We start from the raw sequence: 16745 nt of genomic DNA on the forward strand, positions 1-16745 counted from the left end.
CAAGAGATACCGACAATAGAAGATTGGATACAGAAATTGCTGTACATGGCGGAGATGGACAAATTGACAAGGAAAATAAGAGAACAAGATTCAGAAGAATTTGTTATGGACTGGGGGAAATTTAAAAGATATTTGGAAAGGAAATGGGACGTAAGGGGGAAAGTATGGTCATTGGACAATTACTAAAGGGGGGGAATAGGTTGTCTTTACTGATGGAAATAATATTTGAAAAGCAAATATGATAATAGTGTAAAAATAATATTCTTTTTAGATAACGTATTAGTTAAAAAATAATAGATACAATTAGATAATGGGTTGGAAAGCTGTTAGAAGTCTAACAAGAAAAGGGGGGAGTGGGTGGGGGAAACAGGAATATATGGGATAATAGAATGTATATCAATTAATTTGTATGTTGGCTCACCCAATAAAATCTTTTTTTAAAAAAAAGTTTTTTGCACTATCAAAAACAGAGAAAAATTAGCACTAACACCGTGAGAAACTAACTACGCAAGAACAATAAATGTAAATGAAACAATGTATATAAATGTAACAATAAACAATGTATGAAAGAAGGCTTAAAGATCAATTGTACATTTCATAAATCATATATGTAATGGCTGCCCAAAGAACTCTGAGGCAATATATCAAGCATCAAACATCCAGCAACAAGGTCACAAACTATTAAGAAAAAGGCAACTAGAATGATTAAAGGGATGGAACCCTCCCCCTATGAAGAAAGGTTAAAGCGCTTGGGGCTCTTTAGTGTCAGTTCTAGGGGCAGCAGTCCATGGCAGATAGACCCCCAAACCCCTCACAACAAGCACTCCAGTGCATTAGTTGAAAAGGTTTTTATTTAGAGATCCATTAAGTTCATGGGTACATCCATAGATGAGTAAGTTGGCAGGAATGCTTATACAAGCATATGCACTATTGATATATAGAGAACATTTCCCCCCTCCCTTTGAGCGATTAACATTTAGGCACGAAAATCCTACAAAGTTCCATGAGAACTTAATAGTTTTGTCTGGACAGAGAAAGACAGAAGATTACAAGGAATCAAACTCCCTCTTTCCCCTGTGAAGAGTTACAGAACAGCTGCAAGGTCAACAAGCATACTTGGAGAGAGAACAGGCTGGCTACTTTCTCTTAGCATTAGCACTTTGGTTTTCAGGCAGGCCAAGGATGGCATGAATATAATGGTTACATTATATGAGCAGGAGCACACAGGATACAATACAGTGATCAGAGAATACATGAATGGCATGCAGACATGACATTTAGCTTGGAGAAATGACGACTGAGGGGTGACATGATAGAGGTTTACAAGATTATGCATGGGATAGAGAAGGTAGAGAAGAAGTATCTTTCTTTCTTTCTTTCTTTCTTTCTTTCTTTCTTTCTTTCTTTCTTTCTTTCTTTCTTTCTTTCTTTCTTTCTTTCTTTCTCACAATACAAGAACTCATGGGCACTCAATGAAATTGCTGAGCAGTCGGGTTAGAACGGATAAAAGGAAATACTTCTTCACCCAAAGAGTGATTAACATATGGAATTCACTCCCACAGGAGGTGGTGGCAGCTTCAAGCATAGATAGCTTCAAGAGGCGATTGGATAAATATATGGAGCAGAGGTCCATCAGTGGCCATTAGCCACAAGGTATAGATGGAATTCTCTGTCTAGGGCAGTGATGCTCTGTATTCTTGGTGTTTTTTTGGGGGGGGGAATCAGTGTGTGTGGGGGTTCTAGTGTCCCTTCCCCACTGGCAAACCTCCTGATGACACCTGGTTTTTGGCCACTGTGTGACACAGAGTATTGGACTGTATGAGCCATTGGCCCGATCCAGCATGGCTTCTCTTATGTTCTTACGTTCAGTGTGATGACGTCACTTACAGCATGACCTAGAAGCAATGATGTTGCACCAGAACCGAGTCTCTAAAACTCAAAAACACTATGTTTGGGGCTGAGTTTTAGAGATTTGGCCCTGGCGCAACACCATCACTTCCAGTTTGCACCAGAATTGATGCCATTGGCTGGGAACATGGGAGCATTTCTGCACCTGCCTCCCAGCCTGTCTCCTCCTGCTAATTAGCTGGTGATTGGCAGGCAGAGGAACAAATTGCCAGGATTTTGGGAACCCTGTTTGTCAAGTTCTTTATATCAACACCATGGGGTTGCATCTTTGCGTGCCAGGGATGAGTCCAGTACTACTTCTTTTGCAGTTATATCTGCTAAAAAAAATTGGGTGAAGACTGCAAGCGGAGGTTTATGTCTCGTTTCAATGGACTCATCAAGAACTAGGCTGAACGAGAATTCTTTGAGATCGTTTGGATTTTGTTGTGACCTCTGCACTAATTTGGGTGGTGTGACGTTGGAATTTGCTTTATGAGTCACTACCGTTTTGTGTTGTCTGCAGTCTAAAATGGCAGCTACTTCTACCATATTCTCTCCATCAAAAGATGGGTGTCTAGAATGAGCAATCCAATGGTCCATGACTGTGCATTAACAAGACTGGCGGATGTTGCAACAGTTTCTCTGCTGAATGCTGAATGAAACGTTTGCTGACTCTTCAGCACGTGGTTGTTATGTGGCTTACTTGTTGTAATGTGGCTTACTTGTTCTTCCTTAATTCTGCTGCAGGGAGGGTGGGTGGATTCAGATGAAAAAGGTTTGTCATTGGTTTCACAGTGGAACTTGATGCTGCTTGCTTTGTTAATGACCGAGCGATGCACTGTAGATAAACCACAGGTTTCTGCCTCTTTAATCATGAATGCAAATTCTTTTCATGCCGAGGTAAAGTTCTGGTTTTCTTCTTTGGTTTTGAATTTCATACAATCTGATTATGTCATGCTTTTATACCTGCGTTTAAAAGAATAAAACATTCTCAGGTACTGCTCCCACTTGTTTCTCCAGCGGAACGGCTGGGCCCCGTAGACTCTTAACATGATCTGATAATAACCTCACCCATCCACTACCAGGAAATCAGTTCCCTCCAAGGCACCAGTTTTCTCCACTGACTTTGTCTTAGGTCGCTCTTCCCCCAGTGGGACGGGGGAATCCCTCATTCCCACCCTTTGCCCCCCATCACCATTCACCTGCCTGGTGGGTGGAAGGTGGGGAAACAGGCCCCCAGGCGATCTGGGGTGTCTCGATGACATCACTCCCAAATGGGCCAAATCAAGCCCATTTGGGGCCTCGGTCGGCCCGTTCTGAATCACGAATGCAAAGAAGAAAGATCAGTTGAGTGCCGGGTCCTACTTTGGATTCATTTTCAGCTCCTTCCCTTTCATTCACTCAGCGAGCAGTTCAAAACAGCCATAGCCGCTGCTTCCACCCCAAGGTTTTCCGCTGCGTTTGCTTCCAAACTAGACTGCTTTGTTTTTGGAGCATCCGTACATCTTGCTCCAGTGTCCCTTTCCCTCTCCCTCGACCAACCACAAAATATTAAGATAGTGGTGTGAAAAATTTTCGGAAGCTTGTGCTAAAATATGCCTGTGATGAAGCGACAATGCGAAACGGGATGTGACAAAATTTGCTAGCTGAACCCGTAGGCGTGACCTTCCACAGCTTCACAGCCTTGGCGTGACAACCTGAATAACTTGAACTTTACAGTCTCTCTGCTCCATAGAGTTGGCTTCTGGGCTATTTATAGCTTCAATGTTATTTAGAAGAGTGCTTTTGCACTGCTGAAAAGGAACTTTTTGTGAATGAATTAACTTGCGTTGAACCGCTCTTTCCCCCATTTAAAAGTGATTATAGATTGTATATGAATTTTGTATAGATATTGCAATATAATTGGTTTGTTACGTTTTGTAAATATTTTGATACATTTTTGCACTTTATAAAATTGTTAAAATTTTTACAAAAAACTATTTTATTTATTGTAGGGCTATTTGCTTTGTTTGCTTCCCCTGGAAATAGTTCATTGGTTTTCCAGTCTGTAATTCCAGGGACAGCCCTCTCAGTTTCTGATAATATTTTGGGGAGCAGCACAGCTGAAGAAGTATGTTGTCACACCAGCTGTTTCCTCATGTCCTTATATGGATGGCCCACTCATGGAACTCTGGTAGCTTTCCCCCATGATTCCAGACGTCTCTGCTTGCAAAATGGTTGCAGCTTGCTTGGTTTCTGTTTTTTGGGCGCCTTTTCTGGGACCGCACTTTCCCTGGTCTTTTCTTTTGCCGCAGGCTGACTGAGCACTTCTTCTGCATTCTTGGGCATGTGAATGGTTAAAGTGCTCTGAGGAATCGTCCGATCACAGCCCAGCTCCTCCCTGAAAGCTCTCAGTATGTAATTGAGCATGTGCAGAGCAAAAAAAAAAATTGAAAGGGAAGCCGCCAATTGAAAGGGAGGCTGACACAAGTATCTGACCTCCCCTCTCAAACTGCAAAGTAAGCACTTTTGGGGAGTGTGTGTGGAGGCTGAGTTTTCGGAGCAACTCAGCAAAACACACACAAAAACCATGCAAAGGGTGGGAACGACTTGCTGTGTGGAAACAGCCACTGTCTGGATGGGAAAGGTGTGCATTTTCAAAGGTGTCAGCCATGTTGGCACTGTTTTCCTTCTGTTAGCACAGCACGGCCATCCTTTTCCCACTGTGCTATTGGAGGGTCTTTTGAGAGCTTAAAATAAAGTTAGATATTGCAAGAGCAATCATCTAGTGGTGGGGCAATGGAAATGGTAGGTGATAAAGGAAAGCGTACAAGAAACTCCTGTGTGGACGCGGTGGTGTCAATACATTTGCAGCAGTGTATGTAAAATAGAGAATTTTTTCTGTGTGAATGCAGCCTCTGTCAGAGTACTTTTTAGATCAGAAATAGTGGAGTGTACAGTGTCTAGTGGATTAAATGCTTGCTCTAAATTTAGAATCATAGAGCTGGGAGGGGACTTCCAGACCATCTAGTCCAACCCCGGCGCAATGCAGGAACAGCCTAAAGCATCCTCGACAAGTATTTAGCTGCTCCTTGAAGACTGCCAACGAGGGGGAACCGACCAAATCCCTTGACAGCTGATTCCACGGCTGAGTTATTGGCTGAATCCACATGCCGTCGGAGCGCCCTGGCGTTGCGCTAAATGTTCGCTAAACACCCGGAAGTATAGCATCTTTCTAGCACGATTTCTGAATCGCGCTAGAAAGACACTATACTTCCGGGTGTTTAGCGAACATTTAGCACAACGCCGGGACGCACCAAGGGCATGTGGGTTTGCCCATTCTGAACATGAAGACTTTCCCCCTAAAGTCCAGCCCGTACTTTCCCTCATGAAGTCTAAATCCTTGAACAGCTGTCTCCACTAAGTAACAGCCTTTTAAATACGTAAAGAGAACAATCATGTCACCCCTCAACCTCCTCTTCTCCAAACTGAACATTCCCAGGTCCTGCAGTCTTTCCTTTTGGGGCTTGGTCTCCAGGCCCCTGATCATCCTCATCGCTCTCCTCTGCACCCTCTCGATTTTGTCCACATCCTTTTTGTAGTGAGGCCTCCAGAACTGCACACAATGCTCCAGGTGGGGCCTGACCAACTTAACATTTAGTTGAGATAGGCGAGGAAATGGGTGTTTTTGTTTCATTATATCTTTTTGTCTAAAAAAAATCTCGTTAAGATTTTTTTAAGTAAACATTAAAGGAACTTGTACTGCCAGATTCCAGGAGTACTTAAAGAATTAGCTGTCTTGAATGTCGTTCAGAAAAGAACTAATTTTATCAGCAACCCTACAGTATGCACGAATTTTCAGAACTGGGAACTAGTCTGTTGAGTTTTGGACATCTGTTTTCCAGGCAGAAAACTGGTTAGCGTGCCAAGTTGTTAGGGTTGCCATGTCCCAATACCCCCCTGGTGTGTGTGTGTGTGTGTGTGTGTCCAGTACTCAGTGTTGGAATATAGGTCTGACATTCATTCATTTTGGGGTTGATGTGTTTACTCAGTGTGCTATTGTTGATATTGACCTGGAAGGAAACCTGGCACAGAGCCAATAGCTTTATCTTCCTCAAAGCCTGGTAAAATTAAAATGTGTTTGTAAACTACTATTGGTCAATAGGTCAGGTGATTTCCTCTCTAGGGTCAAGAAGAAGGAGAAGATTCTCCATTACCTGTGCTAGTCTAAGTTTGTACTCCATAGTGTAAAGATGTAGGGAATAGGTTTCTTTGTTTTGTAGCAACCCTGTGTACCTTTTTCCTTTAGAAGTAAACTTTCTTAAAAGCAAACAAAGCATCTGACTCTCTATTGATTCAAGATCCATTGCAACTCTGCATTTAAGCTATTTTTAACCCCTTTTCCCAACACTCAACAGCGCCCGCCGTGGGAGTGCTCCCACTCTTTGTTTAGGGCTGATTCTCTGGAAGTGATGTCATCGCATCTGCTGGGAGAGCACATGCCGTGCTTGTGCCCAGGGTGCCTGTTGGTGGCATTGATCACTGAGTGGCTGGTAACCTCCCTCTAGTGGCTTGGAACCTTCCACTAGTCACCATCGACCAGTGGGCAAGTTGGCAAACTGCTGGGAGGTTGCTTGCCACCAGTGGGCACCTGGGATCCCTATTGTGGAAGTGAAAATCTCCCTTTAATTATTCAGGATTCTGAAGGACTGGTAGATCCAGAGGAGTTAGCCGTGTTAGTCTGTAGTAGCAAAATAGAAAAGAGTCCAGTAGCACCTTTAAGACGAACCAACTTTACTGTAGCATAAGCTTTCGAGAATCACAGTTCTCTGTGATTCACAGTTCACAGTTCTACCAAAAAATAACAGTGAGCAATGCAGAGTGCCTTTGGGGAACATAGCCTAAAACACCCTCCAGAATTTGGACGGCCGGTTCTCCCATGATCTGTCAGATGGAAATGAGACTTGGACCTTTTCCAGTCAGTACAAAGACTGTCTTCTTCAGTCCGTGTGTCAACTCAACACCCTCACTAGCCATTTTTCTCATCAGGTTTTTCACCTAGATTACCTTCGTGGGGAGGGCAGAATAGAAATCCAAATAAAATAAAATAAATAAAATAAATTAGTAACAGCAGCTGACCAAATCTTTTGAGACCCGGTTTTCTGCCTGTTTTTCCAACAGAGGGCCTAATGATGTGCTTGCATTTCCCTCACATCCTCCCTGGGTCCTGGCGACCAGATGCATGAATTACTGAGTTCATACTTCATTTCTAGGCATGTGGGAGCCAGTTTGGATTGAGACTGTGGCAGGAGGGGAGAGGGTGCTTCAGTATTCCACCCAGCGCCATTTCCCAACCTGAAATGACTTGTGAAGGGCTCATTATTTCCCTTGTTGAGGAGACTTGCGTGTACACCATGTGGAGTCCCTAATGTGGCAAATAGCTCAGCCAGACCCATTTGAGGTTAGAAAAATAGGACAGGGAAAGAGCTTTACCACCCTCTCCCAGTGCACCCTCTCCAAATCAGCTCCTGTTTGTCTGGGAACTAGGGTTGCCAACTCTGGGTTGGGAAATTCCTGGTGATTTGGAGGCGGTGGCTGGGGAGGGTAGAGTTTGAGGAGGGAAGGGACCTCAGTGGGTACAATGCCATACAGTCCTCCCTCCAAAGCAGTCATTTTCTCCAGGGGAATGGGTCTGTGTAGCATGGAGATCAGTTGTAATTCTGACAGATCTCCAGAGGCCACCTGGAGGTTGGCAATATAGTACAGCATGCCTAGTGGTTTGAGTGTAGTACTAGGATCTGGGAGACCCAGATTTGAATCCCCAGATTTGAATCCCCACTCTGCCATGGAAGCTTACTTCCTTAGCCTAACCTAGTTTGCAGGGTTGTTGTGAGGTTAAAATGAAGAAGGTTGTATGCTGCTTTGAATCGTCTTTTAAGCAACTATGCAAGGAATTTTAATATGGCGGACTGAAATTGATAAACTGATTACTCCTGCGCTGCCTTCTTTTTAAATACTTCTATTGTACTGTTTTCATATTTTTGTTTTAATTTTCAAAAAATTAATTATATTGTTGTTATTAATGTGCTGTTTTATAGAATGTAATCCGCCTGGAGCCTGCCAGTTCAGGGAGGGCGGAAAAGAAATTGAAGGTAAATAAAAATAAAATAAAATAATAATTGGGGAGAAAAGTGGAGTAAATGAAGCATGACCTGAGGAAGATGTGAGGCAAATGTAACATGTAATTGAGGAGAAACCGTGCGTTGGACTGAATGGGAAATTTTTCAAGTCTTGCTTCCTCTTGAAAGCTTGGAGCTGACCATATGAAGTTTGGAATTGGAGGGCGTTAACCTTATGCTGGGAACTTATGCTGGGAACAACATTCTTGTAAGGTGTAGAGCCATATATTTTTTTTCCTGTGTGGCAGGGCTTTTTTTCAGTGGGGACATGGTGGAATGGAGTTCCAGCACCTCTTGAAAATGGTCACATGGCCGGTGGCCCCGCCCCCTGATCTCCAGACAGTGGGGTGTTTAGATTGTCCTCTGCACCCCTGGAGCAGTGTGGAGGACAATCTAAACTCCCCTCTGTCTGGAGATCAGGGGGCGGGGCCACCGGCCATGTGACCATTTTGAAGAGGGTGATTTAAACTTTAAAAAACTCCCCCCTTGTTCCAGCTGACCCAAAGTGACGTCATTGGGCAGTCCTGAGTTCCACCACCTCTTTTCCCAGAAAAAAAGTCCTGCTGTGTGGCTAAATTAAAATTGGGTCGTTGCCTTTCCTCTTGTAGAAGGGCAACTGAAATCCAGGTCACAACTCCTTTGGAACCCTGAATAACTAAGCACAGATTGTTCTGTCGTCTGTGGGCCAAGCTACACATGACGAATGACACTTGAACGGCAAGTGGATTGAGCAGAGGGCAAGTGAACAGGGAGAAATACACTTGCTGTTCAAGTGTCATTCGTCACTTGTAGCTTGGCTCTGTGTGTAGCACTGTCGCAGCAGACGCTACCACTCCTCCACGTCCCAAGAGATATTTGTGCTCCAGGCTTTGCTATGAACTCTTTCTGTTGATTGTCAGCCAGCATAAGTGGAAGAAAACGCTGGGAGGAGCCAGCGCCTGCCTGGACGTTGCCCGTTGGAAGAACTGCTGCGCCCCAGAGACAAGTTTCAGTGTGGGAGAAACAGAGGAGGTTGCACATCCATTCTGGAAAGGATCAAGAGCTTCTTTCTGGGCGCTGTTGTGTAAGCATCTGCGCTGATTTCAGGTTTGTTGCGGAAGGGTAAACGTGCAGGGATCAAGTCGTCTTCAAATGCTCGTGCGCTGTTCGTTGTTAGTTACTCATGCTAGTTTAAATGAGAGTTTTAGTAGCCTCTGTGAAGCTGCGGGCGTGCCCTCTTTCCCTTTGCTGAAAGCCGGGGGATTTGCAAATGGGCCAGCTTTCGTGGGCAGATGCAAGACAGTTTGGAAAGGCAGCTGCGTGATTCGATTAACTAAACACGCCCGCCTCCTTCCCTGCCTTTGGATGTCTTGCAGTTTTTGCTCGCAGTGGCCTAGTAAAACCATAAGAACAGCGGTAAGCAAATACCGGCTGTAAATATCTTAATGGAAGGGAAAGAAAAAGCAGAACGAGTGAGGAATAAGTGATCCGGTATCCCTTTTAATATTAATAACCGGTGATAATAGTTTAGTTTCTTGTTGCTGCAGCCCTGCCCTTTTAATACTCTTGTTCTGCTATGTCCCTCCAGCAGAACTTCCAAGCAACTTTTCTTGCAAAGGGATAAAAATGGCAATTGCTTGTCTGACATCTTTTCCAGTTCTGGTTCCCCCCTGGCGGGACAGCTTCCCAGTTACTACTAGCAGGGTTCCCCGGTTATTGGTTTTGTTGAGTTAAGTTTTGCAAAATAGAGCTTTTTGAAGGCATTTCTAAGTGAATCTCTGTGTGTGGTGCAGTCGTTTGAAACGTGGATTCCTTTCATTATTGGTAGGTTGCAGTATTTTTAATTGTGATTATTAACAGGGAATGAAGTCTGACTCAAGCCCTTTGGGAGAAAGCTGAGCTAGAAATAATGTAAATAGACTTTCCTGAGCAGAGCAATCTCCTGTTGTACAACTCATTGCTTTCCAAAAGGCTTGCCTTATTATTTCTTGCTAGCAGTGCACATAATGTTACAAAATCCCGAACCAACCCTGCGAGGTGGGTTGTTATAGTTCTGGAGATGTGATATTGAGGATGAGGAAATGTAATTTGCTGCTGGCTGCCCAATAGGGGCTGTGGCTTGTATAATATCTCTGGCTCCTTCTCTCTTAATCCTAAAGTACCTTTATAGAGATTAATGTTGTGGTATCCTTTGTTTGAGGGCAGTTAATCCATTTGAGTAACTGCTTTCAGCTGGATTAAATGGGAAGCACGTTGCCATTACTCGCTTGTGATGAAATCCCACTTGAGATGAAATTCGCAGGGATCACCAAAGGTCACCTCCCTGTCAAATTTAGAGCAGAGAGATTAAAGCACTCCCACTTGACAGGCCATTATAATTTTGCCCTGCAGAGAGGGTTCGGAATGAGGATGATGTTTATATGCTGGTGTGTGGGGTTTATTTCCAAACAGAATTTCCTAGGGCGGTGGTACTCTCTCCGTGCCTTGTGGAAAACCATGTTCACAATCACCATCAACCACAACAGCCATGTTGACTTCCTTCCCTGGCGTGAGGTCTGCTTGTAGCTTACCTGTTCCTCCAGCAGTGGCTTATTTCCAAGGTGGGAAACATCTGCCAACCACATGCCCTATCAGGCAAGGGTCTTGCCCACCTTCCTGAGACATGGGGGAGGACCCACAGGTAATGTGTCAAAGGGCCAAGCTACACATGACGAATGACACTTGAACGGCAAGTGGATTGAGTGGAGGGCAAGTGAACAGGGAGAAATACACTTGCCGTTCAAGTGTCATTCGTCATGTGTAGCTTGGCCCAAAGGCCCACATGTGGCTCCTGAGTCAATATCACAGGGATTGGGACACTATGGTAAAAACCATAGAGATTCGGGGGATTCCTAGAGCATCACGTGATGCAGATTTCAGCAGTCCCCACACCATGTTCTACACTCAACTCTGCACGCACACACATGAGCCTTGTACTTGCTTTATTTGTGCCATCATTTTTTTTTGCCCGCCTCTCCCTTCTTGATATCCCCTCTACTCACATTTTATGATTGTTTCTTGTCTTTGCGTTCAATGTTGAGACCTGGTGATTCCTAGTTCCTGTGAAACCTTGTGTGAGCCCCTGTTTCTTTTGACCGTGATAGTCAATGATACATGGAGGAGGGGCCAGCCTGATTTCCCTCTCCTGCCCACCCCATGAACATACATGCCTTTTATAGGGTGCTAAGGCACACTTCCGTTTCTGTTGCTTTAATATGAATAGCGATTGCCGATCCTGGTTGTTAACAGTGACTTGCTTTAGAGGAAATGCGGGGAAATAGCCAAACACATGTATTGTTGGTGGAACTGCAACAAGATAGTTGGTTATTGGAAAGAGATCCTGAACAATATATACCAAATAACTGGTTACAAGATTCCCCTCCAACCACATGTAATTTTTTTGGAATTATGGCAAGATATAAATGTACCTACTATAAGAAAAGAATTAATCTCAACACTTTTAAGCTCAGCTAAGGCAGCAATTCTGGTAAAATGGAATTCAAAGAAAACTCCCAACAGTGGATCAAATGGTATGCCAAAATTTGGGATCATCTAATCATTGAAAAAATTACAGACAATCTTCAAAATTCAAACGAGAATAGTAAAACCACTAGTTTATAGGAAAAATGGATGCCATTTATTGAATATATTATGGCCAATAATACACAACCACCTAATAAATTATATAAAACAATATGGGACTCATAAGAAATAAAAACTATACAAATAAGTAAGTTAAATTTGTGCATGGAAAAATGTAAGTCAAGTATTAAGATGTTTGCAATTATAGATATTGTTACAATCTAAGTTAGAAATGTAATCTTATTTAAGCACTGTTATTTCTTCTTGTGTATTATCAAAAATAAAAAATAGTGACCTGCTGATGATCCAGGTCGAGGGGAAAGGAGAACTTTAGTGTTAATTTAGTTTTGTTTCCAGGTGAAATACTTCTCTATAATTTTTTTTGCCTGTTTGCACTGGGCTGAAGGGTACTCAGAGGACTGAGGTCACAGATGTATTTACTCTGGAACTGGACTGCTCTTTCCAAAGTTGGATGTTCGCCAAGGGGTAGGGGATGTATGCTCGGAGAATCTGGTCAGAGGGCAGCGAGTAATGAAATGGGTGATTGCCGGCTATCTTGAGTCCTATCCATATTCTTTACACGTGCTTGGAAAACGTCATACACGCTCCACAGGAACTGTTGCATTATAAAAACTTAGGTCGTGTTAAATATTTATTTACTATATTTATAATACACCTTGAAGCAGCAATATCGAATAAGCAATGTACTAGACTAGGATTACAGGCATCTGAATAAGCATAGTATGTTAGAGGTGATACAGAAGCGCGGGTATAAGGCAGAAGAATGGTGTTACATCAGCAGAAAATAATGCAGTGATAACAGGATAATATATGCTGCAAACTGATAATATGTCCTATGAACAGGGCACAGTTCCTTTTCCTTTATAAAGTGCCTTCCTGACTCATTCTGTTATGATATAGCCTTATTACCTTTATAAAAAGCCTTCCCAAGCAATTCTTAGGAGATTTGGGGGTGGATCCTGGGGAGGGCAGAGTTTAGGGAAGAGAAGGAGCTCAGCAGGGTATAATGCTATAAAATCCGCCCTCCAAAGAAGCCATTTTCTCCAGGAGAACTGAACTCTGTTGTCTGGAGGTCAGTTGTGATTGGCAACCCTTATCTCTAGAAGTTTACAGAACCCTGCCCCCCCACACCCAGCAAAGGGGAAGGGGGGCACCTGGCAAGAGCCCGACGCCTGCACTCCCCTCCCGACCGCATGTTCTTTCTCCCATAGACTGCCACTCTGTAAACTTCAGTTAAATGGAGAGCCAAGCTGCAAGACCAGGACACATACATTTCCCATCAAAACTTGAGGGAAGCTGACAAATGTCCAACCTGTGTCAGGCGTCACTTGTAGCTTGGCTCTGAGTAGAATGGGGTTGCCAGGTCCCCTTGCCCTCCTGGGAAGAGGAGGGGGGAAGCTCACACTTATTGGGAAGTTTTTCTCGTGCACACACAGCAGGTGCACTCCCAGTGGGCGCAATAACATTACTCCAGAAATGACATCATTGCACCTGGTAGTGGGTATGCTGCCACACTTCATAGGGCCCCCCCACCGGGGGACCTGGTGTCCCTAGAGTAGAAAGGGCTCTTAGGATCCAAATGAAAAAAAAATCTATTTTATGTGCACTATCACTTTTAAGACGTGAAAGTAGAAGTGCATTGCAACAACAAGCAAACCCTGTGGAATATTGGATGGATATCTAAATAAGACAAATGGTCAGATTTGCAGAACAAAGGCAAAATACTAATTTTACAATGATCGGTCTGTGTTACTTGTTTTGTCACAAAAACTTAAGCAAAGACCAACTGGTCCCCATGTGGAGCCAGTGTAGTACAATGGCTAGAGTGACGGATTAGGATCTGAGCAAACCCAGGTTTGATTCCTGCTCTGCTATGGGAGCTTACTGAATGACCTTGGGCTAGTCACATACTGTCAGCCTAACCTACCTCACAGGGTTGTTGAGAGGAGAGAAATGGAGGAGAGGAGAATGATGTAAACAACTCTTGGATCCTCGCTGGGGGAAAAGGCAGGGTAAATGAAGTAAAAAAAAGAGACGAGAATAACAGATTGCTGATGCAAGAGTGTTTGTACACAAGAGCCCAGTTCATTAGGTATATAAAGCTCTAGTAGTTATGAAAGGTTATGCCACAGTGGACTGGGAGTGTGAAATTAGCTAACCCATGATGCCTCTTCATGCCTCCAGTGCCAAAGGTCTGTGCATATGGTAAGAAAGACAAGCCACTTGAACACCTGTGCAAAGAGAAGGTGAGAATTCCTATAGATCACGTATTAATATGTTAGGTTTACATTCGATTGAATGTGGTTTGAACTGAACCAAGAGCATATAGCATATCAAAAAATTAGGTTCAAAGAGGTAATTCTATTGCCTTCCCTACTATGTATTTTATACTATGTTTATCTTATTGGGGTATTTTATCTTTCAGTGTTTTATCTTAACTTTGAATTACGGTCTTTTCTACGATTTTATGAGTTTTAAACTTGTTAATTGATGTAATTTTGTGATTTAAGTTTAAGACCTATGGTCAAGCGAGCTTATAAATAAAAGGCAAAGTAATTCTGTTGCTACTCACTTTCTATCACCCCTGCTGATCCCCTGAGACAAACCAGATACTATTGGATGTAGATTTAAGTTAAGGGTTAGCTTAAAACCTGTTGCCGCCCTTCCAAGAGTTCTTTTTTTTTTTTTTACCAAATGCAGTTTGTGGTCACCATTTAAAGAGTTAATCTTTCTTAAAAATGCAGAGCAGCGTGTAGCTTAGGAGAGTGATATCCTTTATTAAAAAAAAAAACCTAGAAAGTCACTGCAGCCAACACTGAAAAGGTCAATCAGATCGCAGAGTTGCCCTCGCCAGCCGCAAAAGAGTTAATCTTTATCTTGCGTATTTGAAAGAGTGGTTTAGTCAACCTTGTTTCTTCACCTCTGCTACTTTTAACCCCCCCCCATCACTCTTTGTAGTAACTGAGTCACAACCTATTTTGTAAACTGGAGCAGCTCAGCCCCTTAACTCTGTTTGGCTAGAAAGTTGGCCAAAGATCATTATTAAGGGGCGATAAATAAACAGGAGATGAATCCCAGCAACAAAGTCGCCGAATACGATCAAAGAAAAAGTACTGCGTGAGTTCGGGACTGGGCGAGGAAACTAGCCAGAGCTGCTTCCCTTTACTGCAGGTAAACAGCTTATCTTTGAACTTAAAACACTTTAAAGAGACAGCTAGTTATGCAGGCAGAAAGTCAGCAGGGGGGTGAGAGCTATCCAATGTATTGCATAGTGTTATATGTACAACCAGGGCTTTTTTTCTGGGAAAAGAGGTGGTGGAACTCAGTGGGTTGCCCTCGGAGAAAATGGTCACATGGCCGGTGGCCCCGCCCCCTGATCTCCAGACAGAGGGCAATCTAAACTCCCCTCTGCCTGGAGATGAGGGGGCAGGGCCACTGGCCATGTGACCATTTTCAAGAGGTTCTGGAACTCCGTTCCGCATTCCTGTTGAAAAAGAGCCCTGTGTACAACTATCTTCTTTGGGCAGATTTTGGAGAGAGTACTGTAACAAAAAGTCTGCCAAGAAAACGTTGTGATGCGACGTCCCCCCATGGGTCAGTAATGACTCGGTGCTTGCACAGGGGACTACCTTTACCTTTACCTTTAGGTCTTATAAATGAACAATCTTGTCTGTGGGACAGAATTTCTTGGTGTGTGCCGTGACCTCCTGGTTCTTAAGAAATAAGTTCTTTCCCTCGAGACCCAAACTGCTGACCTCAGAAGGGGAGAGAGACAGGGATGGATTGAGAAGACTCCCACGGACCAGATTAGAACCACGCCACACTCATTCTGGCAGAGGGTCTTGTAGAAAAGGAATGGTCTTAGCCAAAAGGCAAAGGGGCGGCTGCCCTGGGCCCCGAGTTGGGGGTGTGTGTAGGAGGGGAACGGCCCACAGCCCTGCCCACATAATGGAGGAGGGAGAAGAAGAGCAGATTTCTAGCACCACTGCAGCTCATGCCTGTCCTATCTGGGGATCAGGCTGCCAGCTCCAGGGTGGCAGCTGCACCCCATCAGTCCGATGCCCAGGCAGTGGCTGCACAGAGGCAACCACTTACAATCGCCTTGGCTGGGGCTTGGGCAGAGAGCTTCCAGTGGCAGCAGCTCTTGCCTGCATCTCACAAGGTGAGGGGTGCCCCTTGCGTGGACCCAGTGGGGTGAGAATCACTAAAACTACTTCTAGAAATGCATCAGGTTAAGGAAGATGGAAGCCGTCCATGAGCACCAGCACATTCTACAGGTGATAAGCAGGTACCCCTCTGGGGTTGGGGGACGAGTTAGGCTCTTGGTAATGGGCAACTTGGCCATCAGGTCAGATCAAGCACCAAGAGAGATGAGGTTGTAATGGCTCGATAACTTGCTTACCTGATGCAAAGGATCCAGGCAGCACACAGTGTCTGGATAGGCTAGTAAGTAGTGTGGGAAAGGAGTAAGTGGTTGTGGTGAACATTAGCATCAGTGATGATGGGGGGAAAAGTCCTTGAAAATAAATTTAGTTGCTGGGTGGGATGTTAAGGTCCTGGGTTTTCAAAGCAACAAACGTGCCACTCACAGGGGCAGCTAGAGTGGTGGAAATTAAGGGTTGTGATGTGTGGACAATATCAGGGTAGATTTTTTAAAGATTTATTAGACTGGAGGAGCCCTGCCCTGGATAGCCCTGGTGAGCCTGATCTCATCAGATCTCAGAAGCTAAGCAGAGTCAGCCTTGATTAGTAATTGGAAGGGAGACCTCCAACGAAGACCAGGGCTGCAGAGATAGGCAGTGGCAAACCACCTCTGTGCTGTGAAAACCCCACCGGGGTCGCTTAAGTCAGCTATGACCACTACAGACATGAGGAATGTTTCAGGACAGGTCAGTCCGGTACAAAAGAGACTGCTCAGTACTGAGAAACAGAAACAGCTTGACCTTCAGAATCAGGAGATAAGGTTCTTGGTATCTTACATGGTGTTTGTAGACACTGAATGTGTTAGTCTTCACTATTGCACTAGGTAAGAACAAGATCCAGGCCTGGTCTAAATGTAATGTTTGCGATGTGAATTTT

At 44.0% G+C, this 16745-nt stretch overlaps 1 protein-coding gene across 2 annotated transcripts in view; it reads left to right on the plus strand.

The window, feature by feature from the left end:
* The first annotated feature begins 8782 nt into the window (after positions 1-8782).
* Positions 8783-16745, plus strand: part of LOC129331383 (flavin-containing monooxygenase 5-like) — a 30991-nt gene continuing 23028 nt past the window's right edge. Inside the window, exon 1 of one of the 2 annotated variants that reach the window (XM_054981915.1) lies at positions 8783-9108. The gene's annotated coding sequence lies outside the window, so the exon portion shown is untranslated. Of the gene's footprint in view, positions 9132-16745 lie in introns of both variants that reach the window. The other variant, XM_054981914.1, reaches the window with a different exon arrangement.

Source organism: Eublepharis macularius, chromosome 5, assembly GCF_028583425.1.
Source record: "Eublepharis macularius isolate TG4126 chromosome 5, MPM_Emac_v1.0, whole genome shotgun sequence".
Taxonomy (NCBI): Eukaryota; Metazoa; Chordata; class Lepidosauria; order Squamata; family Eublepharidae; genus Eublepharis; species Eublepharis macularius.